Genomic DNA, 12,899 nt, shown 5'->3' with positions numbered 1-12,899 from the left:
AACACAGACTTTATAAAAACAGGCAAGTTCAAGAAGAAGCAAGAGAGGAGAAACATCTCAGACGATGGTGGCCATTTGAATGCATTGACCCCGCCCTCTGGTAAAACCATGGCCCTTTGGATGACAGACTCTTACCAACCAACTTAGTTCTACAGTGAGACAGTGGTTAAGAGAGAAACTAAAAGAGTTTATTCTAGATCCACCTCCCAGGACTGTCCCATAGGGAGGGAAGTGGAAATCCCCCACAATGATAAGGACAGAGAAAGAGCGGTTCCCTCCTGAAAGAATGATTGACATTACAAAAGCCAAATCCCATGCAGTCATACGTTACTTCATGCTCCTGTCACCTTCAGAACATTGTTTATTATTTTTTATATGCATTTTTGTCTGGCTCTCATTTCTCTGTAATTAATTTATATTATCCATAGCCTAAAATATATCAATTTGTCATCTTTAAGCTCTTGGGGTAGATAATGCAAGAAATTTCCCCAAAGTAATTCATTCATATCAAGTTACCAAAGAGTGAAGATTTCAGACAAATCAAGAACCACTCTTTAAATTGCTGCTTCCTTGATGGAGTGTGGTCCACAGTGGTCCAATTTGGTAACAGGAACCACACATCTGATCTTCTCCCTCTCCCCACATCCACGTGAGGCTTCTTTCCTGGGCTAATGCACACAGTCAGACTTTGGGTTCTTATGACTTCTCATGCCTGGAGCTTCTAATCTGGGATAAAGGGATGCTTTCCCTGTGGCATTGGAATGCAAGATAATTTCCCCAGTGACTTCCTCTCTTTGAAGGGTGATTATTAAGTCTGGATTTTTGGCCAAATTTAGCATTTTTAAAAGTGAAATTCCTATACAAAAAAGATCCCTCTTATGAGAATAATGAGTATGAAAGAAACAAAACCCTACTGGAATTGAGAGGTTTCTACTCATTCCCATGAGAGAATTTCACATCTCCTTCTCCTTCTTTTCTTCCTCCTTTTTCCCCACCTTCCTTTCTCTTCTTTTTTTTTGTTTCTCCTTTTTCCTTTCCTTACTACCTCTTTTCATTTATATCTCTCCTGCCTTTTGTTCAACTTCATCTTCATTGGGTTGTCACCACTTCGCTGTATTAATTAAGCAATACACTGAGCAAAGGCTGTCTGGAGTTATTAAAAAAAGGATTTCTATTTCCCATGGAACTTACATTTGAGGACATTCATTGTGAACACAAGGGTGTGTAGGACCAACTTAGGAATCTTAGGCCAAATCTACAGGCTTCTGTTGGAATTGTTATTCTTTGAAGATCCCGTGGGTATCAATTATGCGGTGGTAACTACAAAGCGGTGACCTCCTCTGGGACCTCCAACTCATTTCTCAGAGGGCACGGACAGCCCAGCAACCACCACAACTTTGTGCAACTTTCAACCTCAGACAAATCTGAACTGATGACCTGAGGGTGAGAGGCTCTCTATAACTTGATTACATTTTTTAAAAATTCCATTTTTCTCATGAAAAGACACCTTCAGAACACAATGTCAGTTTATCTCTGCAATTTTAGACATCAAATAGCTTATTTTTTAGTTCTCTCTGGGTCAAAGAATGTTATTAAGAAGAAAAATGTAAAAAATATTGGTTTTGTAACAATTCGGTATCCAAACTGAAGGCTCTAATAAACTCACAGAAATGTTCTTGCTTTGAAAATCTTTAGGGTATAAAGGAAAGACAAAAATATTACACAGGGCAAGAGTGTCCTAAAATTTACATCAAAAATAAAACCAAGAGAATAAAACAGCCAATATATTTCGAACATTAATGTACCAAAATACCTTTTTGGCTGGAATTATCACGTAAGTTCTAGATGTTATGAATATGCGATTTTACTACTTGGCCTCTTCGGGAGATGAGTTTAGGATCCAGAGTGTAGATTTTGTGTGAATAGCAAAGGAAGACCTGAGAATTACTCTTTAACATCTCTATTCTTGTAAGAATCTGTCAACTGAGATGTTTGCCCCATTTCTCAGGGCAGGCAAAAGACATTGGATCTTATTTCAGGACCCAAGGATTAGAACTTCATCTCCAGATATTATGAGGTTGCTTCATCAAAGCAGGCACTCAGAAATTAAAACAACTGGCACAATGTAATGAAAATGTACAAACCATTCTTTTTTTTAAGTGCATGGAAAGAAGAATCAATATTTTGTCTTCAAGTGCTTACACCTATGCATGAAAGAGAGATGGAAAAACGAATTGTTCCATCTGTAATTTCAAGCAGGGAAAATGAGTTACAAGCATATCAGCAAAACACAGACAGAGGTAGACCCAGCGAAGCAGAAGGAAAATGACTAACCACCATTTCCCCTTATTCCCATAACTGATTGGACATAAACAAAGCATTCTCCTTCAAATGAGAGGCAGAAGTCTGATGCTGAGCAGTGGCTACTTCTCGAGATATCTTTGTCAGCAAGATGGGTTCAAGTTATGATTTCACCGTTTTCTATGATTGACATTGTTACGGTTCTTAGAGCAGTTACCATAGAAACAGAAGGGCCTTGCATGTATTTGAAGTAATTCACCTGACCTAGTGCTCAAAATGAGGGAGGGCTGAGCACCAGCGTTTCTCCCAAGTGTTCCCCATGATCTGGCCGATGCAGGCTACAGTCTTGGCTCTGATCTGAAGAGGCTGTTGAACAGGACACGTGAGGAAGGATGAGAAAAATGGCAAATTCCTGCATCTGCTTAGACAAATTCCTGCTTGAGATTTCCCCTGGGGAGTTATGATACTATCAGTAGTCTCTGGTGCTTTCTCCTTCCTAAATGTGGACTTGATTTCTGCCCCTTCACTCCTGATTATCTGCTAGAGAGGCCTAAAAGATGCTTCAATCAGTTAGTAGCAGGACATTTGTATCACCACTGGGCCAGAGGAAAATAGGGAGACAGATTGAGATTGAGAGAGAGGCACTAAGCCGGCTCAAGGTGGTTCTCTGCCTTAGGGTAGATGCATCACATTCTACCAAAAATAGTATGTGGATTATGTTATAAATCAGCCTGTGGTTCCTCATCCCTTTTAGAGCAGAGGACAAAACTCAGGGAGTCTGACTATCATATCATCACAGCATCCCTTCAACCTTGACATTGGTCAGCTCTGTCCAAGACCCAAACTGTCTCCACACTGTGCCTGCCTTCTTCACTAATATATTCCTCTGGACTTCTCATGCCTCATCTCTATTTCAAGATGCTCCCATTTCTTTTAACTCATGGTACCCAGAAGGAGTGCTGGCAATTTTTTCACTCTTCATTGCTGCTTTGGATGATTTTTCTCCCAATGTTCTTCAATCTTCTTTTTTGAGAAACTCAGGTTACCACTTGGTCCATTTCTTTTCCATCCTCATTGGCACTGTGAACTGATCTTTGGAATCTTCTAGTCTTCTCAGTGAACTTTAGCACCTGGCTTGGCATTTTACTTCCTGACTTCCCCCGACCTGATGCATGAGGAATTCCATTTCACACCAATAACTTCTAATACATTAGTCTTCTCCTTTTCTTGAGCTTCTCAACTCTGATCACCCACATCTGTCCTCTAACTATGGTCACTAGGGTAGAAATAACTGCAGTTTCATCTCACTTTCACCCAAAACTCAGATGCTACCTTTACTACCACAACTTTCTATCCTTTCCCCTAATATACTCTCACCATAAGTGAGCCTCCTGCTGATGGTTATGATGGCTTCAATCTTGGGAACCAATCTGTTCTCTGTCTCTCAGATCCTTCTTGGCCTCTTAGGCATTCTTACCTAGCTGGGTCACTAGGGTTAACGAATTCAGCTTTCTTCTCAACAACAGCTTGGGCTCTCTCAGACTCTACACAGTGAATTGGGCATGATATTAACTCATTCATTCATTCTTCCATTCATTGAACACTGACTGAGCAGCTGGCATTCTTATAGGTACTAAGGATGTGGACCAGTTCTCTGCCTTCCTGGAGCTTATGAAATAGTAGGTGAACCAGACAATTAACATGAAACACAAAAGTACAAACTGAAGTGTTAGAGGGAAGTGAATAGGGTGCTATGATGATAGTAAATTCGTACTGAGCATTTTTAAAGACCAGGCACTATTATAAGTTTCTTATGCTTATTGATTCATTTAATTATCACAACCAGCCTCTGAATAACTACTTCATGTTATTCCCATTTTATAGTGGAGAACAATTATATCACTTGTCTGAGGTCACACAAGTGATGGAGCTGGATTTGAAATCAGGCAGTCCCCTTAGTCTACCATCTTGACTGCTAAGTCCTTGCTTTAGGGCAGTGGTTATGGTATTTTCTTAGACAAGCTCACCATTGTGGGCCTTTTGTGAAGAAGGCATTTAGCCTGAGGCTTCAGGAAAGAGAAAGAGCCCTCCACACAGATATAAATAAATGAAAGAGCCAGGAAAGAGCATTTCAGTGACTGAGAGTAGCAAGGAGAAAGGCCTGAGTAATAAGGGCATGGTGTATTTAAAAAATAGAAAGAAGGTTAACATGACTGGACCACAGATAGGGGGAGAGAATGGCATATGATCCAGCTGGAGAGGAGCTGGGCCAGATGATCTAAGGCAGTTTGGGCAGAGTAAGGGATTTTTATTGTGTTTAAAGAGCCATGGGGGAGCTTGAGTTAGTTTTCACTTTGGGAATCCCTCTCTTGAAGATGTGTGGAGAACAGATTGGGGGTTAATAGAAGAAGTAGGGAGACGAGCTGGAAAGTTCTTGCAGGGGTCCAGGCTAGAGACAATCATGGCTTGGACTGCAGTGGTAGCACTGGCAATGGAGAGATGAGGCTCTGTTGTAGATATGCTTTGGAGGTCCATCAACAGGACTAGGTGATGGGTGGATGTGGGGAGTGAGGGAATGGCTAGAAACAAGGATGAGTCTCAGGTTTCTGATTCAAGCCAGAGGACTTTTACTTCATTTTACTGAGCAGATGAGGCCACCAGGCAGCCCAATCCTCAGCTCTCTTTCTTTAACCCTCTGAATTACCATGCATCTTTTCCTCTTTTTCCCCATATCAGGGGAAGTGGCCCCCTACTCCATTCCTATGTAACACCTCCAGTCACCAATTTCAAGCCACTCTTCCTGTCTTCTCCATGGGGTTGCTCCATCTCTTATCCTCATTCTGTTACGTGTCTTCAAGTTTTCCTCCCTTGGCATCCTCCTTAGCTTATATAACAAATTCAAGTTTTGTCTACTGTGAAACAAAAGCCCTTCTCTCAATGTCAGTTATCTCTTGAGTTGCTCCCTCAATCTCCATCTTCCTTTGAAAGCAAGTCTTTTTAGTAAGAGGTCTACATTTTTCATGGTTGTTTCCCAGAATAGATGTTCTCATCTTGATATCACATGAGCAAAGAGTGATGTTGGGCCATCTTGGGTGCTATCCAGGCATGTGATTTAGCCAACAGTCCTGAACACTTTGCCTCACATCATGTTTTTTTTTTTTTTTCCTGCATTCCTACCACCTTTGTTGGAAGAGATTTACCAAAGGCAAAGATTGCCTGATGCACACACATTGGGAAGGAGCTAATGCTGACATCCTTGGAGTTTCCTCTCTAGACATCTCCTAGAATCAATAGTTTCCAGAATTCATTAAGCCAAGCATTTCTCTTATTTGCTTCTTGCTTCCACCTCTCATAAGGCACAGGGAGAATTGAGAATGGTTTTCCACTGGGATAATAATAGTGAATAAAGTATAGTGTAGCCTCTTCTGATATGGCAAAAATGTGGCCTTCTTAAATATATGGCCAAATATCTGGGATCATTTTTAAGTTCCTGGTGTTGGGTGGTTATCCAAGTAACATCAAAGAGTTGGTGTTTTGAAGCAGCATGTTTATTCAAGGTGGGTAGTTTCACGATTATCTCTTACGGGATATTTGTTCTGACAAACCAACAAAGCTAGCTGTGGAATTACAGAGGACTAAAGAGGAAGGCAGATCATTGGCTTTGGAAACACAGGAAGGTCCATTTAAAGGAAACCAACTTTAATAGAATAGCTAGGAGGGAATACATATTAGGGAGGCTAGTTTAACAGGCAACTTTATCAGCCTTGGCTCCTGGTCAGTTTTTGGTCTAACCTCCAATTTGGCTATACACACCACTCAATTATCTTCAAACACTGAGCTTCCATGACCTGGCTCATGCTGTTCCCTCTACACTGACTCTCATGATCCCCCTCTCTGGCTTGCAAACTGCTTATGCTACAAGTCTTGGTTCCAATGCCACCTTCTCTATAAAGCGTCTCTCAATGTCCTGAGTACACTGTAGTATTTGAAGTGTGAGCTCTGGGGCCAGAATGCTTGGATTCAAATCCTGGCTTTGTCTCTTGTTAGCTGTGGCCTTGGACAAGGGACTTGACCTCCTGTGCCTCAGTTTCCTGATACGTAAAATAGAAATAATTATAGTAACTATTTCATAGTGTTGTGATGCTTAATGAGTTGGCACATATAAAGTATTTAAAATATTTTTTGGTGCATAGTGAGTCTCAATAAATGTTGGCTAGTATTTTTCCCTAGGTAGAATTGCTTGTTCTTTCTTCTGAAGTACGTTCTTCCATCACGATGATTATCACAGCACAGCGATTATTTGTCTATGCACCTGTGGGCTGGGGGCTTATAGAAAGAAGAAGGCAGAAACAACGCTGTTCTTTCCATCTCCCACAGCCTTTCCTGTGATCCATGGCCTGTAGTGTAAATTCAGTAAATGTTTATTAAATTAATGAGTGAACTGTGAGGAATTTTGTGGTTCATTTAAAGGTGAGTTAATAGGGGACCCAAGATGAAGTTATTGCTAATAAAATCAGCTAAGGTGATTAACCAAATTACATAGTCATTTGAACTTTTGTAACTTTAATCTTTGACTATGTGATGATCAAATCTCTATATATACGTGTACTAAGGTGAAAGAAGGAACCAAAGATTTACTGAGCACCATCTATGTGCTATATGCACCATAATTACTGTTCTTCTTTAAGCGATTATTACTATTCTGCAGTTGAAGAAATTGATTCAGAGAAGTTTAGTGATTAATCTAAGGTCACAGAACTAATGAGCAACAGAGCTAAGTTTCCCACCCATAGGGCCAAACTCTAATCTCTAAAGTATCCACTCTTCTTATTTTTCTATGTTTTACTTATCTCTTTCCATTGTTGGTGACTTTCCACCATCACCTTACCTCTTCACCTCCATCAAAGATTTTATCATTTGGCTATCAATGCCTACCCTCAGGTCACTGAAACTTATGCATCAGTTGTTATTGGTATCTTTCTTCCATACAAGGAAAACCATTGTACCTGCTTTGTCAGTCATTGGTAGTTTAAAAATGGTTTTGTGACCAGATAAAGGAATTCTGGGTATAAACAGGGAGTTGAGGTGTACAATTCCACTTGATAAAAATATCAGAATTTAACTGTCAGCTCTATTTACCTTCACAGTCCTCTTCCAGCACGGTAAAACCTCAGCCACAAAAGAGAGCTCTCCCTGCAGGCTCCAGTCTTGGAGAAAACAAGAGGCTTTTTTTCCCTCCTAGCTCCTCCAGCCCTACCATCAGGTTCAGATTGGACTGCCCTCAAAACAGCCCCCAGGCTCCTGAGTGGTGAAGCTCCCTTTGGTTTCTCATACCTCTAGAGAATTGTTGAATCTTTCTCTTTTCTGGGCACTTCTGGCCTGAATAATTTCCCAACAGTGACTGTCCTCTGCTTCCAAGTTCTTTCTGTTGCATTAGTTCCTTAATGTATCTGCATTTTGATGGTTCCTGAGGTCTTTGAAACTCAAAGAAGTCATTCTATCTCTGAGACTTACTTTCTCTAAGCTAGGATTCCTTTTACTCTGCCCTGTAGAATGAGTTTGACTATTCAGGCTGCCCAAGCTTTATTTCTACCACAGATGAATTTGGCTCCTCCACTCTCTGTTCTTATATTTGAGAATTTAGCCAACTGGAAAACAGATCAGATCACCCTATCGTTGGAAGCGGTTTGTTGTAACTAAAAAGTTGCAGTACTTTGATGTATGGAAAACTTTATACAGTGCTTGACAGGAAAAACTTGAGGGTAAATTTTCACTCTTACAGAGGTGTATCTCTTTCAAAAGATCTGGTAGGTTAAATAGATTACCTACTCGCAGATAACAAATGTATGATATCTCAGAGGAAACAGTAACCTAGCAATTAAATGATGGGCTTTTGTACAGAGCTCCCTCTCTCCCCATCAGTTTTTGAGCGATGGTGGATTTTCAGGTGATGAAATCAATTTAGGGAATTATACCATAGGTAGGTCTTCTTCACTAATTCCTCTATAGTAATAGAGGCATTGTATTGTAATGTTAGGCAAATAAATCATTCCTCAATGCTCCAGCTTTCCTATCAGTGGAAAGTGGCAATGGATTCCCAACTCATCCTTTTGCTTCTGCCCTTGTCTTCCTGCTAAACACAGAAACCAGAGTGATCTTATTAAAGTGTAAATCAGACAATCTCACTCTGCTCAAAACCCTCCAATGATTTCCTACTCCTTGCCAAGTGAAAGCCAGACACAATATCATCCATGATATGGCGCCCTGTCTGACTTACTTCCTCTTCCTCTTTGATCCCTCTACCCCAGCCACACTGGGCGCCTTGCTATTCCTTGGACTAAACAGCCATTCTCTTGCCTTCGAGTCTTTGCAGGCTCTTTCTGGACCTCTCACCAATATCCTTTTGACTCAGTTCCTTTCAGCTCTTTATATCTTCTGTAGCAGCTTCCCTGAATACCCTATTTAAAAATCATAAAACTCAACTTTTCCAATCCTTTCTCTACTTGTTTTTCTTTGTCATCTATCATGGTATTTATTGTACTCATTTAAATATTTTGTCTGTCTTTCCCCACTAAAATATAAGCTCAACTTGAGCAGAGACCTTATCATTTGTTCATTGCTTTATTCACAGCATCTAGAACAGTGTCTGGCACATGGTAGGTATTCAATATTTATTTGTTAAGTGAGTGAATGGCACAGCCTCTGATTTTGGCATTCTTTCCATTGGTTTCCCTTGCGTGCTCTGATAAGGCTGTATAGGGCTTGGCTTCTTTCTCTCCTTGAGGAGACTGCCAGCAATTCGAATCTGTCACAAAGATCTGGGTATTGGACCATGGAGGGCTCGCTGGGCTGGGCTCTTGTTTGTTAACGTCTTTTTTTTCTTGTAATTTCTTTTTTCCTTCTTATAACATCCTATGTGTAAACAGCACTCCAGTCCATCCCCAATGATCTCATTAATCTTCACATTAACCCTGTGAGACAAACAAAAATGGAAGGAATGAGACCAGCAACAATTGAGCATCACTTTGTGCCTGGAACTGAGCCAGAAACCTGCACAATGGTCCTTTCATTTATGCATCAACCCTAGGATAGAGGTATCTTTCTTCCTCTTTTACAGATGTGGTTCAGAGAATTGGTGACCTGGTAACCTGCCTGAGACAGCACTGTCACTCATACATCTGAGCCACTTATCGTCTTCCGTCCTCTTTTCTCCAGGCTCCCAAAGCTTGTTTTGTGTGGGCTTGGTTCTACTAAAGTCATGTTTTAGGTTTGCTTCTTCTCTAAAGCCTTTTTGGCTTTGGTAAAAACAAGTTGTTGTAGGTTCTTCATTTTGGTTACTATTTGTCCTTGAGTGTGAACCCAGGGACCACAGCATTCAGAACAATTTAATGAACTGTAAGCAATAAATGAACTGTTTAGGATTTTAACTCATTGGAAGAAAGTTACGCCATCAATTCAGGGCAGAAATGAGATTGCCTTCAACGTTCCACTGAGCATCTTGACAATGAGCACTGGGGGTTTTATTTGGGAAGAACATTGAGGGTCCTTCATCCTCTGGAGGAAAGACAAACTCTTTCAAGGCAGCATCTGAGTTTGTTTTCTGAAAAGAGAGGGTTGATTGGGAGGAAATGGATCTGTCCCTAACAAAAGTGCACACAACCTAAAATATAAAACATCTAATTCAGCCAAGTTTTCTCTGTTGGCAGAGATCAAGACATATCCTCATCTTATAATCAGTCCAGTCCCGGGAGAACTTCTCAAAGTTAAAAAAAAAAGTCCCCAAATTATCCAAATAGTGAAGCTTGACAAGCAGCCAAGGGGAATTGCATCTTTCCTATTACTACCACATGTGCTTCCCTGCCTCCCTCATTTCACAGGGAGCTGAATAATGGTATCCTGACTTCTGCTAGGAACGCAGCCCCACGTCATCCCACTGGCGTGATGGCATTCTAGAGCAGAAAGCCGCAAGTCTGTGGTTTTCCTTGCATAGGGTTCCCGTCCTCACTCGCTGCCTGCTTCCTTCCCACTTGGCTCATGTGCTTTGAATTTAAGTTTCTCCCCCTGTAGGCTACATGGGTTGTGTTTACATATAGGGAAGAGATTTTAGTTTTCATCTGAGTAAACTTGCTTTAGTGCTTTTAGGATATATGTAAACAAATAAAATGGTTTACCACCCAAAGAACATTTTTAGAAACCGTTCAAGTACGAGCATATCTGGAAGGACATTTATGGGGAGGCAAAGCTGGCTACTGGGTATGCAGAAAGATTTGGTTTGGGCTTGCAAAATTTAGAAGGTGTGGGGCTTGGTACAATGTGCTTAGTGACTTGTTTGTCATCTTATTTGGGTCATGAGTGCTGTGATTGTGGATTCTTTGTATAGTAAAAAGAAGAAAAAGAAAGAAAAGAAAATGCTACCTGATTTTAGATCCAGAAATATCTGGGTTAAAAACGTCAGCCTTCTCTTCTACTTCCTGTGTGGTCTTGCATAAGCCATTTAACCTTTCTGCGTCTCATTTGCCTTATCTGTAAAACCAGCGTGATAATCTCTCCTTATAGAATTTTATAGGGAATAAATGATATCTATATAACCACGATATACATAGCATATTTCTTCCTTTCCTTCACGATTCCGCCCTACATCGATGGGTTATTGGTCCTCTGGGTGTAACTGGGTGAGTTTTCTTCTCCCTCTCACTTTATATTCAAGTTAGATCATTCCTTCCTCATTCTTTCTCCTTGAAGACAAGCTTTCGGCCATGATTCTCCAGAGTGGATGTACTACAGGTTAAATCCTGAGGGGATCCCAGCACTGAACGTTACATAGCAGTCCACTGTTAAATATTAACACTATTATTTACATAGCACTTTAGCATTTAAGAAACACTTCCAAATATGTCACCCTGTTTACTTCTTAAAATTATTTTGTAACTAGTTATTAGTATCTGTTGTTTCTCCATTTTCCAGGTGAGGAAATTGGGGCTCTGAAATGTTCAGGGACTCGGCCAATGTCACCTAGCTGGGAATGTTGGAGTAAGCATGGCTTCCCCTGGTGCACCTAACAGTAACAAATAGTACTTTTCAGGTACTGACCTTGCCGCTCTCTTCTGTATTCCCTCCCTCCTTGCTGCCACTGTCTCCTGGTCCCCTTGCATTTCTGGGATGTCCTGGTGGCTCTTTCAGAGGTCCTCACAAATACATCCTCATAGCTGCTGTTGGTGTCAGCCATTTTCCTCCTCTTCAGGTTTGGTTCATTTTGGTGAGGTCTGCCACCTGAAAAGAAGCATTGTGAAGGTGGCTTCCTGTTGCCGTGGCTCCTGGTGACTGCCATCAAAGGAGCTTGTATTGAGGGCCCCGTCTCACTGTGCTCCCAAAGTCATTGGTGTGTCTGCTCACCATTACGCTGCCTAAGCATAGTGATGGTGCTGTCTGGTGCCTCTTTGGTAAGACCATCCACGTGGGGAGAAACTGTCTCCTTGTTTTGTGTCAAACTTCGTTCCTCAAGCCCCAGAGCAGTCCTGCTTTGTCTCTACCCCAGTGGCTTACAAAGTTTAGTGAGAGCAGTGCTTCTAGTTTTACTATAACTCCTTCAAAGTCGTGCAGCGTTATGTTAGTCAGGTTCTGTAGAGAAACAGAACTGATAGGATATGCACAGATACAGATACAGATATAGATATATAGATATATAGAAAGAGATTTATTACGAGAGATTGGCTCATGAGATTATGGACTAACAAGTGCCACAGTCTGCCATCTGCCAGCTGGAGGCCCAGGAAAGTCAGTGGTGTAGCTCCAGTCCAAACCCAAAGTCCTGGAACCAGGGGAGCTGGTGGTGTAAGCCCCAGTCTGAGTGGAGATGCCCGAGAATTGGGAGCACTGTTACTGAGGGCAGGAGAAGGCGGATGTCCCAGTTCAAGCAAAGAGAGTGAAATTGGCCCTTCATCCCCCTTTCTCTTCTGTTTGGACTCTCAACAGATTGAATGTTTCCTACCCACGTTGGGAGGGTGATCTTCTTTACTTAGTTTACAGATTCAAATGCTAATCTCTTGACACCCTCGCAGACACACCCAGAAATAATGTCTTACCAGCTATCTGGGCATCCCTTAGCCCAGTAGGTTGACCCATAAATTTAACCATCACATACTTTACTGAGGAAAAGATAAATTCAAGGGACAGATAAATGCCAACCTTGGAATCATCCTCCGACTCCATCCACTGATCATTAACTGATGTACCTGATGGATTATTTCTTATTTTTCAATAAGCTTTTTCCTCTGAATTTCCTTAGTTCTTCAAGTAGATATGCTACCTTCTGGTGGTTCCTACTTGTCTTTAAACATGAGTGATTCTTTTAGTGACCGTAGCTCAGGCCCATGCAGGGACCTCTGCCATCCAGGTATTATTTTAGTGGTACTCTGACTTTTGACAAAGATCAGTAACAATTTGCAGAAGTAACATTGACTTGCCAACTGTTTATTTTGCCAACTGAGGAAAACGACAAAACAGAACAAAACCCAAATAATAGCCATTTACTAAAATGGTACAGAGAGAAAAAGCTGGACCTTTGCCAGCTCTTTAATTTAGTTTAATAGCAAAAAGAT

Source organism: Equus asinus, chromosome 10 (genome assembly GCF_041296235.1).
Source record: "Equus asinus isolate D_3611 breed Donkey chromosome 10, EquAss-T2T_v2, whole genome shotgun sequence".
In the NCBI taxonomy this organism is placed as follows: Eukaryota; Metazoa; Chordata; class Mammalia; order Perissodactyla; family Equidae; genus Equus; species Equus asinus.
Note: the sequence above shows the minus strand (reverse complement) of the source record.